Raw genomic sequence first — 12,196 nt, forward strand, 5'->3', positions numbered from 1 at the left:
GAAACACCAGCACTTTCCATTGGTCAGTGACCCACATCCTGCTCTGCAGATGCTCACAGATGTCTCAGCAACAAGCAGATACCTGGCCCACAGGGAGCCAGGGCAGCAACCTTGGGTACAGAGAGTTGATTTGGGAGGAGTGACATTGTAGGATGGCCAGTGACTGGGTAGCTTTATCCCAAAGGTGAGCTCCTATGGGGGCTGCTGCTCGTACATTTCATGTGCCCAACAGTCAGTTTAAATGCTACCAGCAAATGACACACACTTCTTAAACGACTCCGTTGTATGGAATGGAATGCAACTTGGCAACTATTTTTTTTTTGCCATGTCAAACTCAAAGCCATATTTGGTTTGGCTTATTTCCCTCATCACACCTCTAGGCTTACTGGCACAATGAGGTATATAGAAGAATCCCTCGCAAAGCTCAAACCAGAGGGCCCTTTATTTTGGTTCACAGTCTAGAGGGATACAGTCCATTCATGGCGGGATGGAATGATGCCAAGGGCCTGAGGCAGCAGCTGGTCCCATTGCATTCACACTCGGGGGAGGAAAGCTAGATGAATGCGGGCGTTTAGTTCACTCTGCCCTCTTTATTCAGCGTGGAAATCCGGCCTGTAGGGCGATGCGCTAAAATTCAGGATGGATCTTTTTCACCTCCGTTCCCTTACAGACATGTCTCCTCCTAGATAATTTCAGATCCTGCCAAGTTGGCATGGAAGATTAAACATCATAGACATAATTTCAAAAAAAGGACTCTATAGACTAGGAATCCCTCCCCAAGACCACTCCTGTGCTCTGCCCTTCAGGGTCTCAACACCATGCACTGATGGGTACCAACCGCAGACGCTGCCAGGCAGCACAAATTCTTCAGGTTTGTGTTGGTGGATGAAGAGCATAGATATGATTCTTGGACAAAGAACAGGGTCCTAAGTGCTGATGCTGAGCTACAACAGCTCGCCAATGAGAGGTGTTGTTATCTGAATGCAGAATATTTCCCCCACAGGCTCATGTGCCTGAATACCTATTTCCCAGGCCAGGGCACTGCTTTTGAGGGGTTTTGAGGGGTGAAACCTTTGTGATGAGAGACATCCATGGTATATGAGCTCTAGACCCCATAGCACATCTTTGGGATCAGGTTACTGAGATGTCGACCCTCCTAACTCCAGACCTATTTCTAGACAAATTCTCGGCCTTCCGATCCACCAGGTTATGAGAAAACCATGCTGCAGGCTCCTGACGGTAACACCATGAACTCCACCATGCCTTCCCTACCACGATGGGCTGATACTTTTAAAACTGTAAGCCCAAATAAATCTTCCCTTTAAGCTTCTTCCATCTGGTTGTTTTTTGTTTGTTTGTTTGTTTGTTTGTTTTGTCACAGAAGAGAAAAGTTACAAGACTGGAAAGAAAAGCAAAGGTTTGACCTCCAGAAGACCCACCCACCCACTGGGCTCAACTCTTCCAAGTGCCAAGTGCCTCCCCTGAAGTCAGGGTCAGCAGCACATCAAACAAGAGCCCCTGGAAGTCAAGGTCAGATGCAAATGGAGAGGCAGATGCAGGTAAAGGCACAGGCACAGATGCAGCTGTGCACAAGCGGAGACGGTGCCGATTAGAGCAAGATGCCCACGTGTGCGCCCTTGACCGTCCTCGTCCCAAGCTTTAGACACCAGCCTGTGACCTCTTCCAGTGTCTCTCCTGGCCCCCGTAACAGCCAACCTCTGGGACACCTTGTCCATCCCCCCACATCTGTGCTCTGTCCTTGTCACATGTCCCTCCCTCCAGCCTTCCTTCTCTCCATTCTCCTCATTCCAGTGGCTTGTTTTAGACGAGGCTGCCTACGTAGCTCCAGGCATATGCTGTGACCTCTTACTTATAAAGGGCCCTGGAAACTCCAGCACTGCTGATGCCAAGGCTTACCTTGGATAGTCAGGAACCAGGTATTCCTTGACAGCCTGGGACTGGTTTCTCAGGAGCGAAGAATGAAGCCGTTGGTGAAGTTTGTGGTGGGGGCCTGGGATTGGAGTCTCACCCCAGACTCTCATTTCATTCCTTGAGTGACCTTAATCGCCCTAGGTCATACCCTGGGGTCACAGTCCTCCCACTGGATGCACGGTAAGGTAAAAAAAAAAACACATTAGTGTCCTGCATTGCTGCAGCTGTGTTATGTGATGAATTGTGGGAAGAACCGTGGCTGCTTATCTAGTAGGGAGGGCCACTGCTACAAGCTCTGCTTTAGCCCAGGGTTCTCCTTGGTCTGAAGGGCTCTGGGGTCTTGGGTGCTGGTGAGGAAGATAAAGGGTGGGAATGGAGTTGCTGGCACTCTGGATGTCCACCTGGCAGTGTCCCTGGTCTCCAGCCAGTGGGGGCATCAGAACATCCACATGCTATTAAGCCCTGGCTGGGTGCCAGCCTACCCTGCAGCTTCAGGGGCCTCTTCAAGAGGCCATGAACTGTAAGAACAGGAAACGGCGGAGAAAATCTTCTGTTTTGTAAACACAATACTTGGTTTTAAGCAGAATGAATTCAAACCAAAGAACCTATGCCAGACCACAGTCTTTCCGAGGAGCACCAGCGTTAATGCCCCTGCCCACCTACAGGAGAGAGAACCAGACCTGAGCTTCTGGGGCAAAGCAATGCGTAACGAAGTTCAGGCTACAGAACCGTGGCCCTTAATGAAAACCCTCTTCGCAGAATCCCACCTGGATGCAGGCCCTAGTGCTAGCCAGGGAGACAGCGCGTGGTTAAAGAGCAGTCAGTGTGATTGGGGACTGCAGACACACAGATGTCACCTCTCACAGTCCAGGATTCCCTTTAGCGTCGTCAGTCTGACTGGGTGAAGGCCTTCATGAGCGTGTGAGCTCAGCCGCCCCAACAAACCTGTGCGTCTTCCTGCAAGTCGCTCCCAGAGAAGCGATGACCGCTGCACACCACTCTCCGGCTTGATTTGCACAGGCCTCATAAAACTGAGAGTGTGAGGAGAGGGTGGCCAGAAGCAGCTCTGTTTCTCTCCTAGGCCCGGCTGTGTTGATTTCTTCTAGGAAGCCCACCGGGAACGCTGGTGGTGTCCCCGTTCCTGGGAAGACCTAAGATGTGTGACCCGCTCCTGTGTCTTGGAGGTAATGGCCATTTTAAGGAAGGGCTGCCTGGCCTGAGCTCAGTTCACAGGACCCAGGCAGCAAGGCCCACAGTCCTGAGCTACAGGGAAGAGAACAGGGAAACAAGACAGCAGGGGGCATTTCCAGCTAGCCTCTTAACAAGTGGCAGTAAAGAGTAAGCACTTCAGCCTGCTCAGGTGCTCTTCCTGCTGAATGGCAGCTTCATGTGGGCTCTGATGGAAAGGGCTGTTGTCTTCCCAAGGGTCCGTGTCAGACTGGACCTGGTGGTTAATGGGAGAAGCTGCTCTTATTGGCCATGGCCTGCTTGACTAAAATTTTTTAAAGTATTTTCCATACTCACTCCTCTTCAGAGGAAATTTTTGTCAAATTAATTTAGTATTTCCTCCGACTAACAATGATAGAGAGCTGCTTTCTCCCTTCTGGGAGCCCTCACTCCCCAGCTTGGGGCTTTCCAGGGTCCAGAACCACGCAGGAATGAACATGCCAACAAACTAAGGATAAGTGTTTGTTCCTAAGCGGCACCCAATGCCCTTCTGTCCTCCTATAGGTCTCGGGAGCCTGTTCTCCATCAAGGAGATTGAGGCCAGCACCCTGTGCCTTGAGAGCCTTGGGAACGAGCTCAAGGCAGGGTTGGTGAGCCCATACGGGTCGTTTTCCATCACAGATGCTTCATATGAGTAGTATAACATCCCATGACCCTCCACACAAACCTTTATGGTGCTTTCTGGCTCTGCCAACCCCTCCTTCAAGCCCCCCCATTGCCTCTTAGTCTGACAGCCCATTAGGACAACTACAGACATACAGGTTGGTGGTGTCAATGGGCAATGATACACAGAAAAGTCCTACTAGCTGTCTGTGAGTCCCAAAAGCTTGTCTGCTATGCTACAACCAGTCAGGACACAGTATACTGACACCCATAGTTCCCACAATCTTCATGCAGTCCCGCTAACAGAGCCCTGCAGCTAATCACTGCCCTCCACTTCCGTTCCTGGTGTCTTAGAGATGCAACGACATGAGCCTAATCTGGGGTCTGACTTCTTTGTGTTGGGAAAATACCTCTGGTTTTGCCAGGGTTATTTCTCCTTATCGCTGAATGGCGTTCTGTGTCATGGGTGTGCCACCTAGCCACCTGGGAAGAAAACATTTTAATTCACCTTGGTTTCCTCCAACTACAGACAGCGGCTTCTACGTGTATTTGTATGCAGATCTCTGTGTGAGCGCACGATCTCTTCTCCCATGGTAAGCCTGGGGAGCAGGACTATTGCTATTTAACTTTATAAGACATTCCCAGGCTGACTTTCATAATATTGCGCTATTTTAATACTCCCATCAGACATGTACGCGTAACCTAGTTGATCTGCACCCTCATCATAACGTGACACTGTGGATATTTGCTATCGCAGACGTTCTCTTTTTTGGATTGCACTTTGGCTTCTGCATGTAGCTGGCAAGCTCTCTGCTACTCAGCCACACTCTCAACAGGTAAGGAACCAGATCCTACCTGCGGTTAACTTGTCTACCCAAGTGTTTGGCCCATTTTTCATTGAGCTGCTTCTTCCCTTCCACTGAGTTTTTATTGCTGTTTACATATTGAAGACAAGCCCTTTTGATGTACATGATTTGCAAGAATTTTCTCCTGGTCTATAGTTTACCCGAATTTTCCCTTCCTGGTAGCATTTGTGACAGACCAAAAGCGTTCCGTTTTAGTGACGTTTGAGTTACTGATCTTTTTTTCTCCATGGGTTATGTTTTGTTATGTGTTTTAAGACCGTTGTGGCCAAAGTTAATTCTGGAGCTTTTCCTTTCTGTTTCCTTGTAAACGTTTCACAGTTCACATTTAATATTGCATCTTATAAGGTTCAAGGTTCATATATCAACATTCTTTTTTTTTTCAACCAGATATCCCACTGTTTCAAAAAGCATCTCTAAAAACTACACCCCTTATCTACCAAACTGCCTCGGAATTGCTGTCAAGGGTCAGTTCTGGGTAATCTGTTCTGCCCCCAATGATTTATGTGTCTGTCTCAGCCAATATCAGAACGCTTTCATTACTATCGATTGTAAGATTGAGTGGTGATTTTTTTTTAGTTCAGTCTTCTCGAACTAGCTTTGGCCATTTTTGAGTCAGCTGTATAAGTAAAAGTCTAACAAGAATTCTTCAACTGGAACCGTGTCAAGTATGAAGGTTAAGTGGAGTGAGCTGGTATGTTTGCAGTTTCAAATTTTTCAGTCAGAGAAATAAGTGTTTCCTCATTTATTTGTCTTTTTTAAATTGTTTCAAACCATATTTTATGACCTTTAGCCTACGCATTGTGTATGTGTGTGTGCGCGTGCGCGTGTGCACATGCGTGAGCATGTATAAATGTGTATAGATACATGCAGGCGACTTTTTGACACTGTGACAAATACTTGCAGTAAACAGTTTAAGAGGGATTTATTTTGGCTCACTAGCTCAAAGGTCATGTGGTTTTGATGTTAAATATCTCAGATAGATTCTGAATTTGAACACTTGGTTCCCACAAGGGGGGGCTGCTCTGGGAAATAGAAATTGTGGGAGGTGGCACCTGGCTGGAGGAAGCAGGTTACTGGAGGAGAGTCTTGAAGGTTATAACCAAATATTGCTCCTGCCCCCTGTCTGTTTTCTGATATGACAACATGTGAGCAAGCAGCACTCTCCCATGACCTCAGAGCTGTCCGCTGCCACGCCCTCCGCAGTGATGAACTAGTCCTCCCAAACTTAAGTCAGAATAACCCCTTCCTCCCTTAAATTGCTTTTTTTGTTAAGTATTTGGTCACAGGAACAAGGAAAGTGACAAATACAAAAGGTTCCCATGCAGAGTCCCTTGGCCCTGTTACTTCTGGGCCCATGTATGGTCAAGACAAAACATGATGGTCAAGATCAAAGTGGCCTGCCCCATGACAAAAAAGAGGCAGAGAGGAGATAGTAAGGGTCCAGGGACAAAGAATAGCCTTCAAAAATGTGCCCCACTATAACTGGAGTTTTCTTTCCAGCCTGGTCCTACAGCTGCTTTGCCCCAAATAAACACACGGATGCTAATGTTAGTTATAAAACTGTTGGCTGATGGCTAGAACTTCTTATTGGCTAGCTCTGTCTCAATTATTAACCCAAAACTACTAATCTATGTATTTCTAACATGACCTTATCTTATTGGAGAATGAATGCCTGCTGTGTCCTATCCTCCTCGTCTCTACAAGGAGGCATCTCTTTGAGGCACCACTCTGCCTCACTCCCCAGAATTCTCCTCATTCCCTAGCTCCAACTATCTTCCTTCCTTCTATTGGCCAAACAGTGTTTTACTCATCAACCAATAAGAGAAACATATACACAGAAGAACATTCCCCCATCACCCCACTGACCTTCCTCTAACCAGAACCTGTTTCCCGACAATCCACCCAGCTATCAATTCATCAAGGGGCTAACTTGCTGGTAAGGTAGCCCCTTCATGATACAGTCATCTCTTAATAACATCTCGACTTGCAGACCAACTCATCATCACGTGAAGGACATTTCATAACCAAACAATAACACCCCAACCCCCAAAGACTCTCTCATCCATCTCACACGATGCAAAAAAAAATGCATTCAGTCCAGCTTCAAGAAATTTCCAAATTCTCAAAAGTTCCAGAATTACTCAAAAATCCAAATCCAAGTTGCCTCTGGGACTCAGGGAAACTCTTATCAATGAGCCCCTGTAAAATTAAAAAACAACCCAAACAACTGAGGCCCCTGCTAAGACATTGAGCTTAGCCATCGTCAAGGACGATCTGGAAGGGAACGGGGGGGGTGGAGAGGAACTGGGAGGAGTGGGAGGGAGGGGGAAAACTATAATCAGGATTATACTGTATGAGAAAAGAATCTGTTTTCAATGACAGGAGAAAATGGGAAAAGAAACACAAGTTAAAAAAAATACCAACAACTCAATAAAAAATAAATAAATAAACAAGTTACACACTGCCAAGGCACAATGGCAAAATTCCAGAAGATAGGAATAGCAACATAGAGACAACTGATGACTAACACAAACCCCGGAGCCCAGCAGGGCAGACATTAAATCTTGCAGTTCCATGTGAGGCATCCGGGCGTGTGGTGTCACATATGAGTCCCAACAGGCTTGAGTAGAATTGCTCTTCTATAATAGCTAGACATTTGCGCACCCCCCCCCACCCCATGGACTCCCTGTTTAGCTGGCTCTGATGGCTGCCCTGTGATTTCTTTCAGCACAAACATCTAACGTCTTACGGTCACCCTGGCATCCTTGGCTTTGGTTTTACAGCTTCATATCTGTCCTCTCTGGGACTCCCCCCCGCCGCCTCAGGAATTCTAAACCTGCCATACACTGCCTGGCCTCCTAGACCTTCCTTTGAAGTCTGGGTGGAAGCCTCCATGATCTCCTACAAAATCAATCCCACACCAATGACTCCGAAGTCTGCCAACAGCTTGAGCTGTAGCCAGGCCCACAGCTACACCAGCAGCCCGGAGTGTATAAGGGGATCATGTGAAGGGACACAACTCATTACTTTATGAAACATACTGTGCTCCTGCCTCTGACTCTCACAGTTCCTGGTGAGAGGTTCACTGGTACACATTTTCCACTATAGGTAAGAAGTTGTTTTTCCTCTGGCTACCTTCAAGATTTTGGTTTTCAGAAGTTTAATTAGGGTGTATCTCTGCATGGGTGTGAGTTTACTCAGCTTGAAAATTCACTTCTCAAATGCAAAAAGGTGTGTCTTTTGCCAAAATTGGGGAATCCTGTTTAGATTCAATTTCCACAACACGGTTGTTCACTCAATCGTTAGTCTCAATGCTTCTGTGAAGGAATTTTAAGAAATGAGTTTCAGAGAGCGATAGTGTCCTTAATGAGCCTGGCATAATCAAGAAAACTCTGAGAAAGGGATGGGGCTTTTCCTGGCAGTCCTGGAAGTGTGAACAGGATTCTACTGGAGCAAGATTCCATCTGTGTCTCCCTACTGACTTCCAGGACGGCGAACAAAGAGGGAAACCGAGGACACTTGGACTAAGAGCAACTCATCTCATGCCCTGCAAGACATTATAATCAGTCTTTCATGAGTTCGGGAAGGGAATAAAAGTGACATTTACAATGGGCTTTGGAGGCATAACAGTTAAATCTGGTCACAGACGTATCTGTCTACAGCTACTCCTGTACACTGGACAGCAGACTGTGGACTGGATAAAACCACTGCAAACATCATTGCCCTCCACACACACCTCTTCCCGACACCACCCTGGGCCTGAAAGTTCACCCACACTCTTTCTTACAAGACAGTTTGACTTCCACCAGCCCTGGTCACCACCCCTGGCCAAGCGGCGGTGTGATTCTGTTTCTGAAGTGCTCTGCAGCTGCCAAACCACCTGCCCAGTGTAAAGCCTTGAGTCTCCTGAAGCTTCTAGACCCTTTCTTGTGGGGCCCAGCCTTACTTTGTACTCACACCCCCCTGGTGTTCTATGTTGGCAAACTCCAGAAACTACTGTGTCACATCATGAGCTTAAAGAGGGTATGAGACACTGATGACTCTGAACTTTGACTACCAAGATAGGGCACAGAGAATCCCGCGGAGGCAGACCCTGACCGCTAGTCCACAGTTGTCTTGGTTAGGGTTTCTATGGCTGTGAAGGGACACCACGGCCACAGCAAACTCGAAAAAGGAAAACATTTCATTGCGGCGGCTCACTTACAGTTCAGAGGTTCAGTCCATATCGTCACGGCGGGCAGCATGCTAGTGTGCAAGCAGACATGGTGCTGGCTAAGTAGCCGAAGTCCTATAGACAACAGGAAGTGGTCTCCGTGTCACACTGAGGGAAGCTTGAGCAAAAGAGACCTCAAAGCCCGCCCCCCACAGTGACACACTTCCTCCAACAAGGCCACGCCTATGTCAACAAGGCCACACCCCCTAATAGTGCTATTCCCTTTGGGGGTCATTTTCTTTCAAACCACCACAGTGGTAAACTAGGTAAACATGTGGGTCTCATTCTAAGTCAGAGCTTTTGGTGATCTGTTATACAACAATAGAAAATATTTTTCCTTTGCCTCCCTTCTCCTCTTCTCTGCTCAGACTCTCATATATAACACATACCTTTCAGGGTGCCCTCGGTTAGATCAGCAGAATTTTCTCACAAGATACTGCATTTCCTTGTTTTGGATCATTTGAGTTTATCTTCAGTTGTACGGGCTTTTTCTTCTTTCTCATTTGCTATTTATCTCTCAGCCTGTCTCTGGGCTCTTTATTTAGATGCATCTAAGCTATTTATCCTTTCAATCTGTTTCTGTGTTTTTTATTTAGATTTTTTTTCGGTCCCCAAATTTCCATGGAGATTTTCCCTTGAACATGAATTTCTTTGCTGAGACAGAAAGACCCTTTTCACTCACAGATGTTTGCTCTCACTCATTATAAGGTCTTTAACTATTGTCTGGAAGTCTTTACTTGCAAAGCGCAGTGCTTTCGTCATGTTAGTACTGGGGTCTAGTGCTTGCCTCCCCCCCCATGAAGATTCCGAATTTTCTGCTTATTCATGAGTCAAGTCATTTTTACTACAACATCTGTATTTTCACTTTCATGTCATGAGACTCTGAACTCTGAGTCCTCTACAGAGGTTATTTTTTTACTTAGCAGGCTGTTAACCCAGCTGCATTCATGCGTCAGGTTCTAACCTGCCTGTGTGGGCTGTGGTGCCAATGCCAGCTCCGTCTCTGCTGCACCGACCTGCCCCTCATGGGCCATTTAAAAAGTCCAGGCCCATACCTGCACTGTCAGAGGACACACTGAGAACTCAGGAACAGCCTCGGGGATGCTGTCCTATCTCCTCTCTCTGTGACACACCTTGGTATGTTCAAGAACTGAGTGCCTTGCTGTTCCTCAGAACAAGAAGCTAGGCCACCAATCTCAGTCATGCTGTGTGCATCTCTCTACTCCATCCTCTGGGGTCAAGTGACAGGAGGGCAGCTTATGACAAATTAGTAAGCTTACACTATCTTAGACCTCAATCCTGAATCAACACAGAAGGTCTGTCCTTATAGCCCATGACTCCTCCTATCCCTGATACCACCATGGCTACCTGAAGACAGGGTCCCAAAGCTCAGGGCATAAGGAAAAGGGAAGAAGGCATTAGGCATTTGCTTTCTGCTAGGTATGCTAGCACCAAGTGCCTCTTGGGGCCCTCCATCCTCCCTTGTCAGTGTTGAGCCTAAAGCTACATCCAGTGAAACCAGTAATTCCAAGGAGGAAAAGATACCTTAATACCAACCAGGTGGTATGGTATGGTGGATCCTGGCATCTCCAAATCACCCACCAGGTCCGGATCCACACCTCAGTTGTAGTCAACAGCAACCCACTGGAGCATCAGGGTGGACAGTTGCTCAGGAAAAAAAAACACTCAATAAAAACCCAAATGAAATTCTGAAAATTGAATTTGAAGTGGGATTGAACTATTTCTTTGATAATTCACATTGAAGCTTTCTTTACTTCTAGCTCTGGTGGCCCTGTACATGGAAAACCTTCAAAGGGCCTCTAAGGCTCCCTGTGAGAGGATGAGTAGCCAACATGACAGAATAACAAGTCTTTCTTAACAAGAACCCAAAAGCAAGACTTCCCTGATGTAAAAAAAAAAACCATGGCTTAGTCTGCCTTTCATGTGTGTATAAAACAGAGACCAAGATCTAGGGTCTAGGAAAGTGTTTTAGTCTACCCATTCATGCCCTTCTGGGTCAGGGTCAAGGTTAGAGGTCAGTAAGTGTGCTAGGCCAAAAGTACATACATGTGGAACCTCCATTCTGTAAAATAAAATGTGATCAGAGTACAAATATTTCTATATATCACTGTGCTGGGTTTTTTGTTTGTTTGCTTGTTTCGTTGTTGGGCATTTTCTTGATTAATGGTTGACATGGGAAGGCCCTCACCACGGAGTGTACAACCACCCCTGGGCAGATGATCCTGGAGTATACAAAAAAAAACCAGACTGAGCAAACCTATGGGGAACGAGCCAGTAATTTTCATTCCTCTAAGGCTTTTCCTCAGTTCCTACCTCCAGGTTCCGGCCTTGACTTCCTGCTCTGACTTTTTTTCAGTGACCAACTGTGATCCAGATCTGTAAACGAAATGACACCCCCAAGTTGCTATGATGACTGTATTCACAGCAACAGAAAGCAAACTAGAACACCATCTATGACTGCCCAGCACATAAATACTTGACTACTAAGATGGCCTACCTTTTGTCAAAGATCAGATGTTCATACATGTGTGGGTTAATATCAGGGTTTTCAATTCAATTCCATTGGTCTACCTGTCTATTTTTGTGCCAGTAACAAGCTGTTTTCAGGACTATAGCTCTATAGTAGAGCTTTAAGTCAGGAATAATGATGCCTCTGGCAGTTCCTTTATTGTACAGGGTTGTTTTGGCTATCCTGGGTCTTTTGTTTTTCCATATAAAGTTGAGTATTGTTCTTTCAAGGTCTGTGAAGAATTGTGTTGGGATTTTGATAGGGATTGCACTGAATCTGTAAATTGCTTTAGGCAGGATTGCCATTTTTACTATGTTGATCCTACCTATCCAAGAACAAGGGAGATTTTTCCATTTTCTGGCATCTTCTTTAGTTTCTTTCTTTAAAGACTCAAAGTTCTTGTTATACAGGTCTTTCACTTGTTTGGTTAGTGTTACCCCAAGGCATTTTATGTTGTTTGTGGCTCTTCTAAAGGGTGCTGTTTCTCTGATTTCTTTCTCAGCCCATTTATCTGTTTTGTCTGGGGTTGGAAGAAGGCAAGTGACAAAAAGGAAATTTTCTGTCTGAAAGTGAGGCTGATTTAGATTTTGAAAGACCCAAAACTTAAATAAACAGTGTTCAAGTTCCCTTATTGAGAAAACCAACTCCAAGCTACGACCCTAAGGAAGGACACATGGATGGGACCTGGATACTTGAGATCTTGGCTTAACAGTAACTGCCTCTAGAAGGCTGAGTGACCAAAAGCTTCAGCAGATGGAGAGCATGGCCTCAGCCTTGATTATGCTTCAAACATTTATTCACAGTCTTGACACCGCTGTTGGAAAA

At 46.2% G+C, this 12,196-nt stretch overlaps 1 long non-coding RNA gene across 1 annotated transcript; it reads right to left on the bottom strand.

Annotated features, from left to right (window-relative positions):
* Positions 1–424: 424 nt before the first annotated feature.
* On the bottom strand, positions 425–10,484 carry LOC110343366. The gene is made up of 4 exons (XR_005869542.1): positions 10,387–10,484; positions 8,833–8,916; positions 1,918–2,101; positions 425–699 (listed from the first exon to the last, which is right to left on the bottom strand). It is a non-coding gene; the product is annotated as an uncharacterized LOC110343366 (long non-coding RNA).
* Between the last annotated feature and the right edge of the window lie 1,712 nt (positions 10,485–12,196).

Source organism: Mesocricetus auratus, unplaced genomic scaffold (genome assembly GCF_017639785.1).
Source record: "Mesocricetus auratus isolate SY011 unplaced genomic scaffold, BCM_Maur_2.0 Super-Scaffold_100018, whole genome shotgun sequence".
NCBI classification, from domain to species: Eukaryota; Metazoa; Chordata; class Mammalia; order Rodentia; family Cricetidae; genus Mesocricetus; species Mesocricetus auratus.